The sequence below is a fragment of the Bos taurus genome, chromosome 26 (assembly GCF_002263795.3).
Source record: "Bos taurus isolate L1 Dominette 01449 registration number 42190680 breed Hereford chromosome 26, ARS-UCD2.0, whole genome shotgun sequence".
Taxonomy (NCBI): domain Eukaryota; kingdom Metazoa; phylum Chordata; class Mammalia; order Artiodactyla; family Bovidae; genus Bos; species Bos taurus.
In genome coordinates, this window is record NC_037353.1 from 20,908,208 (window position 1) to 20,927,641 (window position 19,434).

Below are 19,434 nucleotides of genomic sequence, written 5' to 3' on the forward strand. Positions count from 1 at the left end.
TTTTCAAAGTCATTCTGGAATCGAAAAAAAAAAAAAAAATGACCTATAGCTATGAGAAACAGAAAACATGCAATGTGGAACTGCAGACTTTCCAAAATGCCTGAGGAAGGCAATATGGAAATTAACATTTTTAAAGTACAAGGCAAGAGGGTATTTTTAAAATATGGTATTTAAAAGGTAGGGAATTGAAATATGGCATTTCATCTATTCCCTATATCTTTTTTTGCTTATTTATTTCTTCTCTATTTCCACATATATTTTATTTTTTTAAAGTTTTATTGATATAATTGACATACACCTCTGCATAAGTTTTTGCTTCTCTGGTGGTTTAGACGGTAAAGAGTCTGCCTGACTGCAATACAGGAGACCTGGATTCAATCCCTGGCTTTGGAAGATCCCCTGAAGAAGGCAATGGCAACCCACTCCAGTAATTCCATGGACAGAGAAGCCTAGTGGGCTCTAGTCCATGGGGGTGCAATAGAGTTGGACATGACTGAGAAACAGAGTATATTCTGCATACGTTTAATCATGAAGTGATTATTGCAATAAATTTAGTGAACATCCACCATTTTTTATAGATACAAAAGTAAAGAAATGTATGTAAAAATTAATTTTAAACATGTATTTTCCTTCTGATGAGGGCTCTTAGGATGTATACCCCTAATAACTTTCATACATAACATATGCAGTACTAATTATACTGATCATGTTGTACGTTACATCCCTAGTACTTATTTATCTTACAGTGAAGTGACAGAAAGTCGCTCAGTTGTGTCCGACTTTTTGTGACCCCATGAACTGTAGCCTGCCAGGCTCCTCTGTCCATGGGATTCTCCAGGCAAGAATACTGGAGTGGATTGCCATGCCCTCCTCCCAGGGGATCTTCTCAACCCAAGGACTGAACCTGAGTCTTCTGCTGGGAGTTTATACATTTTGACTGCCTTCATCCAATTCCCCCAGTCACCTCTGCCCTGATCTCTTTTTCTGAGTTTGTTTGTATCTGAAGTATAGTTGACCTATATAACACCATGTCAGTTCCTGTTACACAACTTGGTGATTCAATAGTTCTACACATTTCAAAATGATCACCGTGATAAATCTAGTCATGATATGTCATCATACAAAGACAGGAGTTACTAACTATTCCCCACACTATACATTTCATACTTGTGAATCATTTATTTTACAACTGGAAGTTACTTCTTAAACTCTCTCATCTATTTCCTTCCTCCTCCTGCCCACCTCCCCTCTGGCAACTACCTCTTTGTTCTTTGCGTCTATGACTTTGTTTCTATTTTATGTTTGTTCATTTGTTTTTTAGATTTCACATATAACTGAAATCATACAGTATTTGTCTTTCTATGACATTTCATTTAGCATAATGCCCTCTAGATCCATTCACGTTATCAAAAATGGCAAGATTCCATTCTTTTTTATGAATTAGTAATATTCCATTATACACACACACACGAATATATATACATGTATATATACATACACACACACGCACACAGATATATAATATAACCACATCTTCTTCATCTATTTATCTACTAACAGGCACTAAGTTTGCTTCCTAAAGTTTACAGCTTTTGTAAATAATGCTGCAATGAATATAGGGGCTCATCTCTCTTTCTGAATTAGCTTTTGTCAGATAAACATCCAGGGCTGGAATTGCTGGATCACACGGTAGCCCTGTTTTTAATTTTTTGAGGAAGCTCCATACTGTTTTCCATAGTGGTTGTACCAGTTTATATTCCCACCAACAGTGCATAAGAGTTCCTTTTTCTCCAGAGTACATCTTTGCCAACACATGTTATTTGGTCTCTTTAACAGCCAATAGGGTAAGTGTGAAGTGACAACTCATTGCGATTTTAATTTATATTCCCTGATGACCAGTGGTGTTGAGCATCTCTCTTCATGTGCCTGTTCCCCATCTGTACACCTTTGGGAAAATGTCTAGATCCTCTGTTCATTCTTTTAACTGGGGTGTTTATTTGATACTGAGTTGGTTGTATCATTTGCAAATATCTTCTCCCATTCAGTAGCTGGTGTTTTTCTTTTGTTGATAATTTCCTTTGCTGTACAAAAGCTTTTTAGTTTTGTGTAGTCTCTCTCCACAACTACCTTAAAGACGGGGGTACTGAGGCTCAGAAAGTTATAAAACTTAATTTGTTCAAGATCACAGAGTTTATAGCAGCAAGGCCAGGATTTGGACTGAGGGCATTCTGGTCCCTTCTTGCTTCTATTTAAAAAAAAAAGAAAAAGTAATTTGACCTGAATAACAGCAACAGTAGTGCAGATTTAAAATGCATTGAAAAATAAAAATCCATAAAAAGAACAAAAAAAGACTATGTAGATGGCGCCTCCAGACAAGACTGAGTACACTACACCACATCAACAATGTGTTTTCCATTCAAAGAAGCCTACAGTCCCAACTTGCACACTACCTGCTATGGTATCTGTGCTGTTTTAAGACAATGTGTCTGTTATTCTGTGTCAAGGGAGCCTAAGTGCCTGCTCACCTGGTGGCTCAGATGGTAAAGAATTTGCCTGCAATGCAGGAGACCTGGGTTCCATTCCTGGCTCGGGACGACCCCCTGGAGAAGGGAATGACTACCCATTCCAGTATTCTTGCCTGGAGAATCCCATGGACAGAGGAGCCTGGCAGGCTATAGTCCATCGGGATATAGACAGTCAGATACAGCTGAGCAACTAACACTTCACTTCAAGCAACAGAACGGGAGGCAATAAAAAGGAGGGCATATGTACACTGGAAACCCTCAGGATTACTGTACTCTTCTCTCAGGTCTTTTACAAGAAGCAACAGACGATCTCCAGAGTGTCCAGGCCCCAAGCCTGATGTTCTTTATTTGCCTCAAGTATTCATTTGGTGCCGGTAGAGATGAGGATTCTAACCTTCATCTCACATATAACTATGCTGTCACTTCTGTGTGATTCTTTTCGACCCCATGGACTGTAGCCTGCCAGGCTCCTCTGTCCATGGGATTCCCCAGGCAAGAATATTGGAGTGGGTTGCCATGCCCTCCCCCAGGGGATCTTCCCAACCCAGGGATCGAACCTACATCTCTTATGTCTCCAACACTGGCAGGCAAGTTCTTTACCACTAGCACCACCTGAGAGCCCCGACATACAACTGTAACCAACAACAAAAGGCACCAAGTGCCTAGTTACAAAAAAGAATAGTTATAGCTTCGTTAAGTTTACAGTCTAAGAATGATGTGGACAAACATTTAGGCACATAATAAATTGTTTAGTCTATTAATGCAAAGTACCTATAAGATTCTAATGACTCATGCAATGCACATGTTACATATTTCACTTGAACTACTGAGTAAAAAGAGCTTGTCCTTGTGTTACAGAAACTTTTTTCCTATAATGAGATGACTTGGGTATATAATGGAAAAGAGAAGTAGCTAGTAACACTCCCCACATCCTCTCCCACATTTTCTTTAAGTATTAAAATATATAACAAATCTTCCCTAGTGGCTCAGATGGTAAAGGATCTGCCCGCAATGCAGGAGACCCAGGTTCGATCCCTGGGTTGGGAAGATCCCCTGGAGTAGGAAATGGCAACCCATTCCAGTATTCTTGCCTGGGAAATGCCATGGACAGAGGAGTATGGCAGGCTACAGTTCACAGGGTCGCTAAGAGTCAGACACGACTGAGTGACTAACACAATTAAAAATCACACACTGAGGAGGCAGCGTAATATGAATGCAAATTACTGGGCTCCTGCTGTCAGAGACGGAGAAGGCAATGGCACCCCACTCCAGTACTCTTGCCTGGAAAATCCCATGGACGGAGGAGCCTGGTAGGCCGCAGTCCATGGGGTCGCTAGGAGTCGGACACGACTGAGAGACTTCACTTTCTTTTCACTTTCATGCATTGGAAAAGAAAATGGCAACCCATTCCAGTGTTCTTGCCTGGAGAACCCCAGGGACGGGGGAGCCTGGTGGGCTGCCGTCTACGGGGTCGCACAGAGTCAGACACGACTCAAGTGACTCAGCAGCAGCAGCAGCTGTCAGAGAGATCAAGGTTCGAATCCCAGCTCCACTATATTTTAGCTTTTTCACCTTGGATATATTACTTGGGCTTCAGCTTCTTTTTTTAAAAAATGGAGATAATCATACTTTCATAATAACCATCAAGAGGGTGATGATAATGATAAAAGTAATTATACTAATGCCTAATAAGGTGACGAATAGATTTAAGGGATTAGATCTGGTAGACAGAGTGCCTGAAGAGCTATGGATGAAGGTTCATAACACTGTCAAAAATATGGTTTTTCCAGTAGTCATGTACAGATGTGACAGTGGGACCATAAAGAAGGCTGAGTGCCAAAGAACTGATGCTTTTGAACTGTGGTGCTGCGGAAGACTCTTGAGAGTCCCTTGGACTGCAAGGAGATCAAACCAGTCATTCCTAAATGAATCAATGCTATTTATTCATTGGAAGGACTGAGGTTGACACTCCAATACTTTGGCCACCTGATGAGAAGAGCTGACTCATTGGCAAAGAACCTGATGCTGGGAAAGATTGAGGGCAGGAGGAAAAGGGGATGACAGAGGCTGAGATGATTGGATGGCATCACTGACTCAATGGAGAGGAGTTTGAGCAAACTCCAGGAGACAGTGTAAGACAGAGAAGGCTGGTGTGCTGCAGTCTATGGGGTCCCAAAGAGTCAGACATGACTTAGCAAGTGAACAAGAACAATGCCTAATATTTAATTAGCACTTCTATATGTAGCACTATGACCTCCCTCCTTGGGTCTTCACAACAACCCTGCTGTATGTAGTTGGTTCCCATTCTGCAAGCTCAGAAAGACGATGTAATCTGTCCAGGGTCACATAGTAAGTCAGACATGGAACAGGAATGCAGATCTGCCTGTCTTCAAATCCATAACCAGTATGCTAATAGTGTGAAAGCACCTGGGACAGGGGGAATACAGTAGGTGCTCAATAAATGTTAGCAGTTATTATTAAACATCATTTCCATAATCATCTACAAGACTAAATCTGTCAACGATATAGCATCATCAGAGAATGTGATATTTCAAGTATATAAACACTATATAATTTACTATATCAACATCTCAAACATGATTAACTTTGACCATGTTTAAAACCTAGGCGCATAACATACATCCTTGGCATTACCAGAAAACACACTAAACACTAACTTAATAATAAGCTCGTTATTAAGACCATTTCTTCTGTGACACATAGTACCAGTGCTATGTAAGTTTTAGGTTTTTCTCTTGTAATGTCAGCCTTTGCTCTGCCTTCAGTTTATCTCCTCTGTCAACTTTTCTACGTCTTTCTAGATCGTTGTTTATAATCTGCTGGGAGTGGCAGGGAACCACACACACACCACCAAAATTATTACAAGTTTCTAGATAAATAAAAAGTAACCGTGCTCCAAATAAGAGGCTAACAAGCTCTTCTGCAGTGGTACAGTACATGTGGTAGTGCTAGAGTCCTTCAACAGTTATTTTTTATGTGCTCTGAGGCCCCTTTCTTAGTTTCTGGCTGTCTTCCAGACAGCTGAAGTTGCCAGATGTCAGATTTCCACATAAGGGTGGTGTCAAAAATATTTCTTTCCCCTAAAACAAACAATATTTTGCAAAATCCTTAACCATCTATATATTATTAAAACAACTCAAGGTTGAGCCAAGGTAGATATTATTTTCCTTTTCCTACTACTATCTTTTCTCAAATTTCGTCTATCAGACTAAATATACACCTCATTATCTAAAATATCATGGAGAGAATTAGCATAAGCCCCAGAGGGTGACTTAGAGAGCTACCCTGTTCCATGGAGGAGTAACCTTTGGGAGCTGAAAGGGTTAAAGCTTCTCCTCGAGAACCTTCCTGCTCTACCAGAAAATGACTCAGAAGCAGAGGAGGGTCTGGCTCAATAAATACTTGTACTGACTGACCTCCTACCCTGTTGGAAGGAGTGCGTAATCGCTAATGAATACACACCCTGGAAGAGCGCTGCAGTCAGAGCCTGGCTAAACTACAGGATTCGTGGGTGAGACCAGAAGGGAGGTCTTTATGTCCTCTGTTCTATGTAGAATAGCGTGAATTTCATCTGTCTTCTCTGTACACACTATGAAAAGCAACAATTATTGTTTCTGTCTGGGCCATTTTAGAAGCCAGGACTGGGATTCCCTAGGGTCCAGTTGTCAGGACTAGGCGCTTTCACTGTCGTGGCCTGGGTTTAATCCCTGGTTGGGGAACTAAGATCCTGCTTGCCATGCAGTATGGCCAAAAAATATTTTGAACCTTAATCATAACTAGTTTACACATAAACTGTTTCACCAACTTCAGATGGAAGCAAAAAAGAACTATTAATACATTGGAAATGAGAATGCAGATGGGCCTGAGAGAAGGCAGAGGAAATAAATGCCTGGATGGCATAATGTCTGGGACATCAGAAAGTTTGCTATGAAAGCGTTTCTCCTCTTGCTGGTGAATGCCTGTCTCTCCACCTTTGCAGAGTCACTCTGCATAGGAGACGCAGAGACCCTTCATTCTTCAAACCCTCATAGGATATAAAACCCTATGAGGGAGGAGATTTTTGTTTGTTTTGTTCACTGGTCTAGAGCAATGCTCAGTGAGTAGTTTTTGGTGAGCAAATGATTTACTGAACTTCAGGAAAATACAAGGAACTGTTCATATCAAAATCTCTACTTCCACTTATCTGAAACTAAATTAACCATCTCTTCTCCACAAATAGTTTTATCTTCCAGCTTGAGTAACAGTGTCATATAAGTCTTTCAGACTTAGAATCTGATGTCAAACATCAGAATCTGATACTTCTTCCTCTATAATCCAGACAGTACACTAACCGCAGCAGCTACCATTTAAGAATTTATCACATGCCAGACACTGAGCTAGGAGCTTGTACCATCACCACACTGCAAGGTGGAGACCAAGGTGCTCCAGTCAGGGTCCCTGGCTTCAAATCCCAGTGGCACCACTAAACAACATACTTAACTCTCAGACGCAAAGCTAAACCAGAACTCAAGTCTATTTGACTCCAATGCCCATGTACTTTTTACTGTAAATGTTATTCTCTTACATCTCACTGGTTCTTCCTTCAAAATCACTAAATTTCCATTTTCCTCTCTTTAGTTCTCCAACATTTTATTATGAAATTTTTCAAACAGCCAAGCTGAAAGAAGCCGACACCCACCACGTAGAGTCTACCATTAACATGTTACTGCGGGTACTTTGTCACATATCATCGAGCTCCCCATTTTTCAATCCTTGTTATGTTTTGATGTATTTCAAATATTCATTTTTCATTTTATCTTTGATGTATTTCAAAATATATTACAGATATTTTCCCCAATACTTTAGCATGTATCTTAAATAGAGTTTATTATTTGTTAATGCATTTTCATCTGGGGAAGTAACATTTTCCTCTCTTTTTAGCTAAAGATACAATTTTTCTCCTCACTAATCTGTCAGTGAACCTGGTTAATCTTTTAAACGGTCAATTTTTACACATTACACAGTTGCTTAAGAATTTACAAGATTTTCCTACTCTCTATAATGCATTCACATATTCAACAAATTTTAGTCAAGCCAAATGGAGTCAATCAAATTCCCACGCAGGCTGAAAATCTGGCTCTGCTGGGTAGGCTAATCAGTTGATGACTCTTTAACCCAATTTTCTTTAAATATTTATTCTCTAATTCTGTTGGTGACTAACAGGAACATTTAAACTCTCCTCTATTGTCCTAAGCAACTCAACTCTTATCCCAAAGTACCTACCCTACACAGGACAAAATAAGACTCTGTAGATAACCCAACCACTATCCAATAAGGAAACAGGCTTCTTTCCATGAGAAAGAGATCAATAACGCAGACAATTGATTCATAAATCTGCAGTGATTTTTCTTTTTTTTGGTGGAGGGAGCCTGGCAGGCTATAGTCCATAGGGAAGCAAAAAAAGGAAATGGCAACCCACTTCAGTATTCCTGGCCTGAAGAAATCCATGGATCAAGCAGCCTGAGGTTGTAAAGAGTCGCACACGAATGAGTGACTTTCACTAAGGATATTTTAACACTTTCAATGGACTAAAGACCTTGGCAGCAATCTCTCTATCCAGTTTTACTTCTCTGATGTACCAAGGAACATTCAAGATGTTCTGAGGTGAGCTGTAGTTCCTGCACCCAAGTTCAGTTCAGTTCAGTTGCTCAGTTGTGTCCGACTCTTTGCGACCCCATGAATCACAGCATGCCAGGCCTCCCTGTCCATCACCAACTCCTGGAAACTTGGCTTAGTCCCCATCATTTCCCCAAAACATGCTGAGGACACTAATCATATTGTCCCCAAATGCAAGAGCTCTTTGGTCACTATAAACCTGGGGAAGGCTATATGCCATATTGCTCTCTTGGGGGCACATTTTACTATATTAAAGACTGAGTCAATCCAGCCAAGAACTCCTTTTTAATTCAACTTCTCCGGCATAGCACACGTTTTTTGGGGTCAAACTTTATATATATATATTTTTTTTAACTGTTTCTCACTCCACTTATTCATAAATAGTCCTTGTGCATTCCTAACCAATCAAAAGGCTCTCTGCTCCCATAAAGCACTTTCTGTCCAAAACTCATCCCTTTGTTTACATGCTGTTTCTTTTATCCATGGTAGACTCCACTGTCTTTCCACACATTTAAACTGCCTCCAGATGATGCCCTTCACTCTTGCTCAAGCCCACATCCACTGTTCATGTTTCAGCTCCCTTGTTCTTTTATCACCTTGCAGTTCTGTGAGAGATCAGGCTGGACTTGTAAAAGTTGCAGCCATGAGAGTGAATGTATTCAGTATTAACGAAAACACATCCAGAAATAAAAATAACACTTAAAAAAGTGTATCATGCAACCTGTATGGCCATCAAAAGAACAGGTAAACAAAATGCAGTATATACACACAATGGAGTATTATTAAAAAGGGCATTCTGACACATACCACAACATCAATGAACCTTGAGCATAATGCTAAGTCACAAAAAGACGAATACTGTGCGATTTCACTTATATGATGTATCAACAGTAGTAAAGCTCATGGAAACAGTAAGTAGAAAGGTGGTTACTGGGGGGTGAGGGGAAGGAAAATGGGTACAGAGTTTCAGTTTGTGACCATGGAAAGGTTCTGAAGATAGATGATGATGGTGGTGGCACAACAAAATGAATTTAATGCCACAGACCTGTACACTTAAAAACGGCAAAATGGTAAATTCTATGTTTTACATACACGCACATATATATGTATTTATCATAACAAAGCTTTTTAAAAAGCTATGTCATAAGATGCGAGAGAATGTAGAAGGCCTAGTAAACTTCAATAATTGCTGACAAGCAACATATCTACAAGTCTGGACATACTTCATTAAAAGAAAGTCTCCTGAGATGACAAACTTTTCCCCTGAAAGAAAAGTGAAAAAAAGTGAAAGCTGCTCAGTCATGTCTGACTCTTTGCGACCCAATGGACTATACAGTCCATGGAATTCTCCAGGCCAGAATACTGGAGGGGGTAGTCATTCCCTTCTCTAGGGGATCTTCCTAACCCAGGGATAGAACCCCGGTGTCCCACATTGCAGGCAGATTCTTTACCAGCTAAGCCACGAAGGAAGCCCAAGAACACTGGAGTGTGTAGCCTATCCCTTCTACAGTGGATCTTCCTGACTCAGGAATCGAATCAGGGTCTCCTGCATTGCAGGCGCATTCTTAGATATTGATATCAAACCTGGGACAGACTGAGAACACTGAACATTAAAGCCAGGGTTGGGTGTCTTCCATTTCCCCTTCGAGGTCTATCTGTCCTCCCCTCCTCCACCTTGCTCTATGCTCCATGAGGCTGACCCACAAGAACCGCATCAAGGTGTTCCCTTGCCTCTGGCTTCCAGTTTGGTTCAGCCAATGGGCATCACCAGTAGGAGATTGAAGGCAGAGGGATGGTGAGGTTGGGTGTTTATTCCCATGCATCTTTTCCAGCTGGGCTGTGAGTTGGCTTGGCTATGTCATTCTACTAAAGGCCACAGCTAATATAAGGAAGCTGAAAGAGAAAGAGAGTCAGGTAACGACCCAGTTTTCTGCCCCTTGAGGCCTGGGTGGCTCACTGGCTATCTCTGGGGTACAGTACAACTCTCCAGTATTTTGCCTACATGTCTGTTCCAAGTGGGACCTCCTCAAATTACCCGATTTGAGTATGCCTTCTACATTCTGCTAAGCCCCTGACAGATATATGCCCAAAAGGATCCTTCTGAGTTTATGAGAACTATGCATGAAAAAACGGAGAGAGAAAATACAGGAAACCATAGTTTCCTAAATCTACCATCCTAAATCTAGGTGAGAGATAAAAGAGATAAAGTCTTAAAATATATTTAGAAAAAGACTAATGCCTGGGTTCCTGTGCACCCACCCTTCAAAAAAACACCCCACTGTTGACAGAGCTGGTGCATGGGCCCAGACTCCAAATTGCTTTGAAATTCTGAGCAATCTATTTCACAATCCATTGTGTCCTAGAAGAGTAGGACACGATGTGTGAGAGCTGTCAGAAGGTGCTCTGTTCTTTCAAACAGCACTGATGACACCTTGCATGCTCTTCCTAACACTGCCCAGTGTAGAGTAGAAGTCTAAATTCTGAACTTTCAGAATCAAATTTCTGAAGAGATTTCCTGAACTGGAAGATAGTTTCTCTTCCTTTCCTGTTTGCTCCTACAAAGTGGGTGTGCTGCAGGAGCTCAGGTACATCTTTGCTGACCTGAGAAGAGCTGGGAGAGGGTCGGTCCCCTTTGGCGGGACTCTCCAGTATAGGTTCCTGCAAAGGTATACGTTTGCCTGAGCATCTGGAAATTTCCTTATGTCCTGAAACTGAACTCTCCATAAAATGTCAGTTTCGGAGAATGGAAATCTATTTTCAAAATTTCAAATCCAAGCAATGAAAAGTAATCTTTAACCTCAAAAGCAAATGCACAGTTCTCTTATTCTTGGCAATACAGGACTAATAAGAACAGGCTCTTTCTTCTGGGCGAAAGGGTGAGAGGTGTCAGAAAATAAAGTTTAAATCTGTTTCAGGAAGGAAATGAGAGAAGCTAGGAAAACATCACTTCCTCCTCTGGTTTATGTCACCAGAGCTCGTTTCAGACAGAAGGTCAGCGGTCACTGCCAGGTGGTTACTCAAATAACCAGCAATAGATGAAGGGGAAAAGTAGAACCCATCTTGAGCATGGTGGCCCCCATGAGGCTGAGCAGCATGGCCTGGGCCAGCTGTCCTCAATCAAGTATCTTCCTCCAACCCACTGTGCTCTCCTGATGGCAGCAGCCCTGATTCACAACACACACTTTGCGAAACATGTTATGTAATGTTGGACTGTAAGAAAAAATAAAAAGCCTGCTCTGACGTAGGAGGGATGATCAGAGAAATGAGGGTAGAAAAGGAAAGGAATCTGCTATCATAAACTGTCTTACAGGGTATATTACTTTTTATTTCAAACCTGTCCCAAGTTGGAAGGCAACAACCTCAGCAGATGGAACAGGACACAGATCAGAGTTTCCACCAATCATGGAAGGGCCCTTCAGTCCTCTTCGGGATTTAAACGGAATAGTTCTCATCTCAAACATCTAAATAGTTCTAATTTCTTTTGACAAAAGACAAAATTTAAATTAAGAAAGCTTCAAAGACTTCCTGGTGGCCCCGTGGTTAAGAATCTGTGCTCCCAATGCAGGGGGCCCAGGTTCAATCCCTGGTCGGGGACTAGATTCCACATGCTGCAACTAGGACCCAGTCCAGTTCAGTCGCTCAGTCGTGTCAGACTCTTTGAGACCCCATGGACCACAGCATGCCAGGCCTCCCTGTCCATCACCAGCTCCCAGAGTTTACCCAAACTCATGTCCACTGAGTCGGTGATGCCATCCAACCATCTCATCCTCTGTCATCCCCTTCTCCTGTCCTCTATCTTTCCCAGCACCAGGGTCTTTTCAAAAGAATCAGTTCTTCGCATCAGGTGGCCAAAGTATTGGAGTTTCCGCTTCAACATCAGTCCTTCCAATGAACACTCAGGCCTGATCTCCTTTAGGATGGACTGGTTGGATCTCCTCGGAGTCCAAGGGACTCTCAATAGTATTCTCCAACACCACAGTTCAAAAGCATCAATTCTTCAGTGCTCGGCTTTATTTATAGTACAACTCTCACATCCATACATGACTACTGGAAAAACCATAGCCTTGACTAGACAGACCTTTGTTGGCAAAGCAATGTCTGCTTTTTAATATGCTGTCTAGGTTGGACCCAGTGCAGCCAAACAAATAAATAAATAATAAGTAATAATAATAAGAAGAATCTGCCTTGCAATGCAGGAAACACTGGTTTGCTTCAATCTCTGGTCTGGGAAGATCCCACATGCCACAGGGCAACTAAGCCCGTGTGCCCCAACTACTGAGCCCCTGCTCTGGAGCCCTCAAATTGCAACTACCGAGCCTACATGCCACAGTTACTGAAGCCCAGGTGCCTAGGGCCCGTGCTCCACCACAAAGAGGAGCCTCCAGCTCACTACAGGCTTCCTTGATAGGTCAGTTGGTAAAGAATCCGCCTGCAATGCAGGAGACACCAGTTCGATCACTTTCACTGGAAGTAGAGAAAAGCCCTCTGGCAGCAACAAAGACCCAGCACAACCAAAACAAAATTAAGTAAATTAAAATAAAGAAAGAAAGCTTCAGGACTGACTCTTATTGGACACCTGTTTCAACTGACTTAAAGGATTCCACACTCCACCCCCAAATTAAGCTGATATTTTCCTTCCTTTTTAGTTATTTTTAAAATTGCTTATATATCTCTACATCAAATTTGTCTTTTTCGACAAACCACACTGGTGGAAGAAGGTCCCAAGATTAATATTTTAGAATTACCAAATTTGAGGAAATTTACATTAATTGTAAAAATTACATTAATTTTTCAAATGGGTCAACCTAACAATTCCTTAAGTACTCGCTCAGATTTTCATTTCTTAAATCCTGTATGAATCTCAACTATGAAATTTAAGAATCACTGACTCATAAGTATATACACTGGACATGTCTGAGCTAAGCAGCCTAGTGATACATTAAAATTAACAGCTCCAACATGCTGTCTATACAATAAATGCCCAGATAACACAATCCACAGCAGCTGTAGAGTACAGATTAATTTGAAACTACAAAGTGAAACTTCAGGGTGAAGCTGCAGCTAACAAGGAGCAAAACAAACTTGTGATAACAGGCAGTTTTTAGGACAGTTTCCAGGAGATGTCTAGAAAATTTATTAACCTAAGCTATGAGGATAAATAGCCCAGAGATCTGCAAGGTAAGCATCTTTTTTCCTTTCCTTATCTCTTTCAAGCATAGGCTTGTTTTTTGGCTAAAGAAGATTTAAAAGAAAAGGCACTTCTCTGCTCTTCAGATATTCAGAGTATAAAATATTCTTGATTTTTGGAAGAAAGAACCAGGAAAGGAATTTAGGAAACTAAAGATTCTGAGAAAGAAAACTAGGGAGGAAAGAAATGATGCAGTTGGAGTTAAAAATAACCAAGACCACTCTCAGGGTAAGAGATTTTTAGGTCATTCTACGCAGTGCCAGCATCCAAGGACCATGGGAAAGAGGGAGCAGCAGTTTCGTGTGTTGTGTTGTTTAGCCTCTAAGTCGTGTGAAACTCCTCTGAGATCCCATGGACTGCAGCCCACCAGGCTCCTCTGTCCATGGGATTTCCCAGGCAAGAATACTGGAGTAGGTTGCCATTTCCTTCTCCAGGGGATATTCCCGATCCAGGGATCAAACCCATGTCTCCTGCATTGGCAGGAAGGTTCTTTACCACTGAGCTACCAGGAAAACCCCTCTACTCTCTTTTCCTATGAGTCTGGCATTTTTCTTTGTTTTAAGATTCCATGTACAAGTGAGATCACAGTTATTTGTCTTTCTCTGAATTTCTAAAGTGCATCTCTTTCAGACAGTCGCTATATACATTTAAAGTAATTATTGATACAGCATTTGTTTCTATTTGCCCTATTTTTTGTTCCTTAAAGCAAAGAAGAACTAAAGAGCCTCTTGATGAAAGTGAAAGAGGAGAGTGAAAAAGTTGGCTTAAAACTCAACGTTCAGAAAACTAAGATCATGGCATCTGGTCCCATCACTTCATGGCAAATAGATGGGGAAACAATGGAAACAGTGACAGACTTTATTTTCTTGGGTTCCAAAATCACTGCAGATGGTGACGGTAGCCATGAAATTAAAAGACGCTTGCTCCTTGGAAGAAAATCTATGACCAACGTAGACAGCATATTAAAAAGCAGAGACAAAAAAAAGTAAATAAAATAAAAAGCAGAGACATTAATTACTTTGCCAACAAAGGTCCGTCTAGTAAAAGCTATGGTTTTCCAGTAGCCATGTATGGATGTGAGAGTTGGAATATAAAGAAAGCTGAGCGCTAAAGAACTGATGCTTTTGAACTGTGGTGTTGGAAAAGACTCTTGAGAGTCCCTTGGACTACAAGGAGATCCAACCCGTCCATCCTAAAGGAAATTAGTCCTGAATATTAACTGGAAGTGCTGATGCTGAAACTCCAGTACTTTGGCCACCTGATGCGAAGAACTGACTCATTGGAAAAGACCCTGATCCTGGGTAAGATTGAAGGCGGGAGGAGAAGGGGACGACAGAGAATGAGATGGTTGGATGGCATCACCGATGTGATGGACAAGAGTTTGAGTAGGCTCCAGGAGTTGGTGATGGCAGGGAAGCCTAGCATGCTGAATTCCATGGGGTCGCAAAGAGTCAGACACAACTGAGCTACCGAACTGCTCTGCAATAAAAAGTAGTTCCACTTGCCACAACGAGAGAAAGCCTGCGCAAAGCAACAAAATCCCAGTGCAGCCAAAAATAAAGACAAATTTAAAAACAAAAAAACTTTCCAGTCTTCAGTTCAGTCGCTCAGTCATGTCCGACTCTTTGCGAACCCATGACCAGAGCACTCCAGGTCTCCCTGTCCATCACCAACTGCCGGAGTTTACCCAGACTCATGTCCATTGAGTCAGTGATGCCATCCAACCATCTCATCCTCTGTCATCCCCTTCTCCTCCTACCCTCAATCTTTCCCAGCATCAGGGTCTTTTCCAATGAGTCAGTTCTTCGCATCAGGAGGCCAAAGTACTGGAGTTTCAGCTTCAACATCAGTCCTTCCAATGAACACCAGGACTGATCTCCTTTAGGATGGACTAGTTGGATCTCCTTGCAGTCCAAGGGACTCGCAAGAGTCTTCTCCAGCACCACAGTTCAAAAGCACCAATTGTTCGGTGCTCAGCTTTCTTTATAGTCCAACTCTCACATCCATACACGACCACTGGAAAAACCATAGCCCTGACTAGACAGACCTTTGATGACAAAGTAATCTCTCTGCTTTTCAATATATTATCTAGGTTGGTCATAATTTTCCTTCCAAGGAGTAAGCGTCTTTTCATTTCATGGCTGCAATCACCATCTGCAGTGATTCTGGAGCCCCCCAAAATAAAGTCTGACACTGTTTCCACTGTTTCCCCATCTATTTCCCATGAAGTGATGGGACCAGATGCCATGATCTTAGTTTTCTGAATGTTGAGCTTTAAGCCAACTTTTTCACTCTCCTCTTTCACTTTCATCAAGAGGCTTTTGAATTCCTCTTCACTTTCTGCCATAAGGGTGGTGTCATCTGCATATCTGAGGTTATTGATATTTCTCCTTGCAATCTTGATTCCAGCTTGTGCTTCTTCCAGCCCAGCGTTTCTCATGATGTACTCTGCATAGAATTTAAATAAGCAGGGTGACAATATACAGCCTTGACGAACTCCTTTTCCTATTTGGAACCAGTCTGTTGTTCCATGTCCAGTTCTAACTGTTGCTTCCTGACCTGCATACAGGTTTCTCAAGAGGCAGATCAGGTGGTCTGGTATTCCTATCTCTTTCAGAATTTTCCACAGTTTATTGTGATCCACACAGTCAAAGGCTTTAGCATAGTCAATAAAGCAGAAAGAGATGATTTTCTGAACTCTCTTGCTTTTTCCATGATCCAGTGGATGTTGGCAATTTGGTCTCTGGTTCCTGTGCCTTTTGTAAAACCAGCTTGAACATCTGAAAGTTCACGGTTCACATACTGCTGAAGCCTGGCTTGGATAATCTTGAGCATTACTTTACTTCCACAGTCTACTTAGATTTAATATTATACCATTCTACATATGTTCTCTGGTGGCTCAGAGGGTAAAGCATTTGCCTGCAATGCGGGAGACCTGGGTTCGATCCCTGGGTCAGGAAGATCCCCTGGAAAAGGAAATGGCACCCCACTCCAGTACTCTTGCCTGGAAAATCCCATGGATGGAGGAGCCTGGTACCCACCATCCATAGGGTCGTAAAGAGTCGGACACGACCGAGCGACTTCACTCACGTACAACATATGAACTACATAATGGAAGAATTCCATTTACCACACCATCCTGTCCTTTGTGTTACTGCTGCCATATACATTATTTCTACTTTGTGTTACTGCTGCCATAGATATTTGTGGTAGCTTTAAAGCAGATTTCAAAATTTTTTGATACTGCTCCCTATTTCCTCTCCTCCTGAGTGTGGGCCATACCAGTGACTCATTTCTAACCCACAGAATACAGTGGTAGTAAGTGTGTGATTCCCAAGACTAGATTGTGAGGACACTCAGGCAGTCTTATGGAGAAGCCCACACAGTGAAAAACTGGGGCCTCCTGCCAGCAAGCATGTGACCAAGCATCGTGGAAGGAGATTAGAGTCCCAGCGAAGCCTTCAGATGAATGCAGCCCCCAGCAACCTCTTGATGGCAACTCATGACACATTCTGAGCAAGAAACACCCAGCTAAGCCACTCCTGAATTCCCAACCCACAGAAACTGTAAGATAATAAGTATTTATAGTGTTTTAAGCCACTAATTTTTGAGAAAATTTGTTACACAACGATAGATAATTAATGTAGTATATTATAAACCCCAAAATACAATGCCATTTTTGTTATAAACAATGAGTTGTCCTTAAACAAAAGGTCTTTCACTTTTGCCTGTACAATTACCACTTCTTGTGTTCTTCATCCCTTTCCACAGATCTGAGTTTCCTTCCAATATCATTTCCTCTCAGCCTAAAGAATATCTTTTAGCATTTCTTACAGTATAAGTCTGTTGACAACAAGTTTGCTCAACTTTAGTTTATCTGAAAGCATTTTAATTGTACTCTCATTTTGGAAAGATTTTTTTGGTTAGTACAGTATTTTGATTGGTGGTTTTATTTTTCTTCTTTCAAATTTTAGAAATGTTGTTCCAGTATCTTCTGCCTATTTCAGATGAGAAGTCAGCTGTCATTCTTATCTTCATTCCCCTGTAATACCTTTTTTCTCTACTCTTAAGAGTTTTCTCTGTCTTTAGTTTTCAGTAATCTGACGACAAAGTGTTGAGGTGTACAGTCTTATTTACCCAGTTTGAGGTTCATTGAGATTTTTGAATATATAAGCTGATGTTTTTGATTAAATTTGGGGAAATTCTGGTCATTATTTCTCCATCTTTCTTCCTCTCTTTATGAGATTCCAATTAGACATATATTAAACTACTTGATATTAACTCACTGTCATTACAGTTCTGTTCTCTCCTGTCCCCAGTCTTTCTTCCCTCTACATTTCAGCTTGGATAACTTCTATTTATCTGCCTTATAGTTCACTGGCCCCTTTCTTCTGCAGCACTGCTCTTGCTCTCTTAAATCCATCCAGTTAATCTTTATTTCAGCAACCACACTTTGAAGGTCCCTATCTATTCATTATGTCCTATTTACATTAGCTGCTTTAAATTCCTCATGTGCTAAATCTATCATTTCAGTCATCACACAATGGGTTATATCTTTCCCTCTGGGGTCTCAGATGAATGTCTTAAGTGCTCATCAAGGTCTCTCAACTCTGGTTCGACTAGAAATCCAGTATTTCTGAGCAACATGCACCCTCGGGTATCTCTGATCAGCTCTTAGCCCCACAGAAGCCACTGCATCAGGCCTCACCGAGGCTTGCCCTGGGCCAAAGACCTGAGATAAATCCCCAAGAAGATTCCTGCTCCTATATCCATTTGCTGCTGTCTCTACTCCTTTACTCGGACCTACAAATCTCAGCCCTCTTAAGGGCTATTAAAAAATCGATGGTTGCTGTAATAAGCCATTGAGATTTTGAAGTTATCTGTTGCACAGCCAAAAAAAAAAAAAAGACAAAATGTGATGTTAGTTTTTTTGACTGGATCAGCTGAGCATGTCCCTCTTCCATCAAACATGCATAACTCTTATTTTCTGAATAAACTATTATCTTCTAAGATCCAGCTCATGGTACCTCCTCTATGAAGTCTACAGAATTAGTCCTTATCCACTACACGCTCTATAGGGCAGGGATCCTTTTTGTCTGTTTTATGCATTGATGTATACTGAGCATTTAGAGCACTGCTTGGTACATAGCAGGCCCTCCATAAATAGTTGCAGAATGGATAACTTAACACACTGAACTAATTGAAATTATATATCAAAATGTATATTCACATTCCCAATGATCATGTTCCTCTTTCACACAGAGCTTACAGGATCTCACAGGACTCACTCCCACATTAGAAAGATTGGGCTTTGATTTTAGGTACTTGGGAGCACCTGAAATGTTTGAATAAGCAAGTATAATGGTTAGAATTAGAACAGGTTTTAAGTATTTGAGCACTCCCAAACACAAATGTGTGTATTTTTTTCCCCAGATAAAGACAAAAAGGTATTCCAAGGCAAATCATCCAGGTCATTTATCTTCACATCATTTTAAAAAAGCAGGTTTATTGAGTTGCAACTCACATACTATAGAATTAATCCAAAGTGTACAATGCAATGGGTTTAGTAAATTTCCGGAGTTGTGCAACCTGGACCACTATCCATTTTAAAACATTTTAATCATCTCAAAAATAAACTCCATACCCATTAGCAGTCACTTTCCATTTGTCTCCAAAAATCTCCCCATCCATCCCAGCCCCAGACAACCAGTAATCTACTTTCTCTCTAGACAGAAAGATTTGCCTTCTCTAGGCATCTCATACAAATGGAGTCATACAATAGGTGGTCTTGTGTGACAGGCTTCTTTCACTTAGCATGGTTCAAGGTCTTTATATGATTTTCAAATATAAATATGAAACTTAAAACACAATAATTAAGAGCACAGATCACAAAGCCAGACTATCTGGCTTTACCTCCTAGCTCCACCCCATGTTAAGGTTACGTGATTTGAGGCAAGTTACTCAACTTCTCTGTGCTTTAATTTCCTCATCTAGAAAATGGGTTTAGTGACAGAACCTGCTTCATAGAAATTTAAATGAGTTAAT

General features: G+C 41.0%; 1 protein-coding gene across 3 annotated transcripts in view; it reads right to left on the minus strand.

Moving 5' to 3' along the window:
- The window catches only part of DNMBP (dynamin binding protein), a 117,269-nt gene that overhangs the window by 83,161 nt on the left and 14,674 nt on the right, over positions 1 to 19,434 (minus strand). The window lies entirely within an intron of this gene.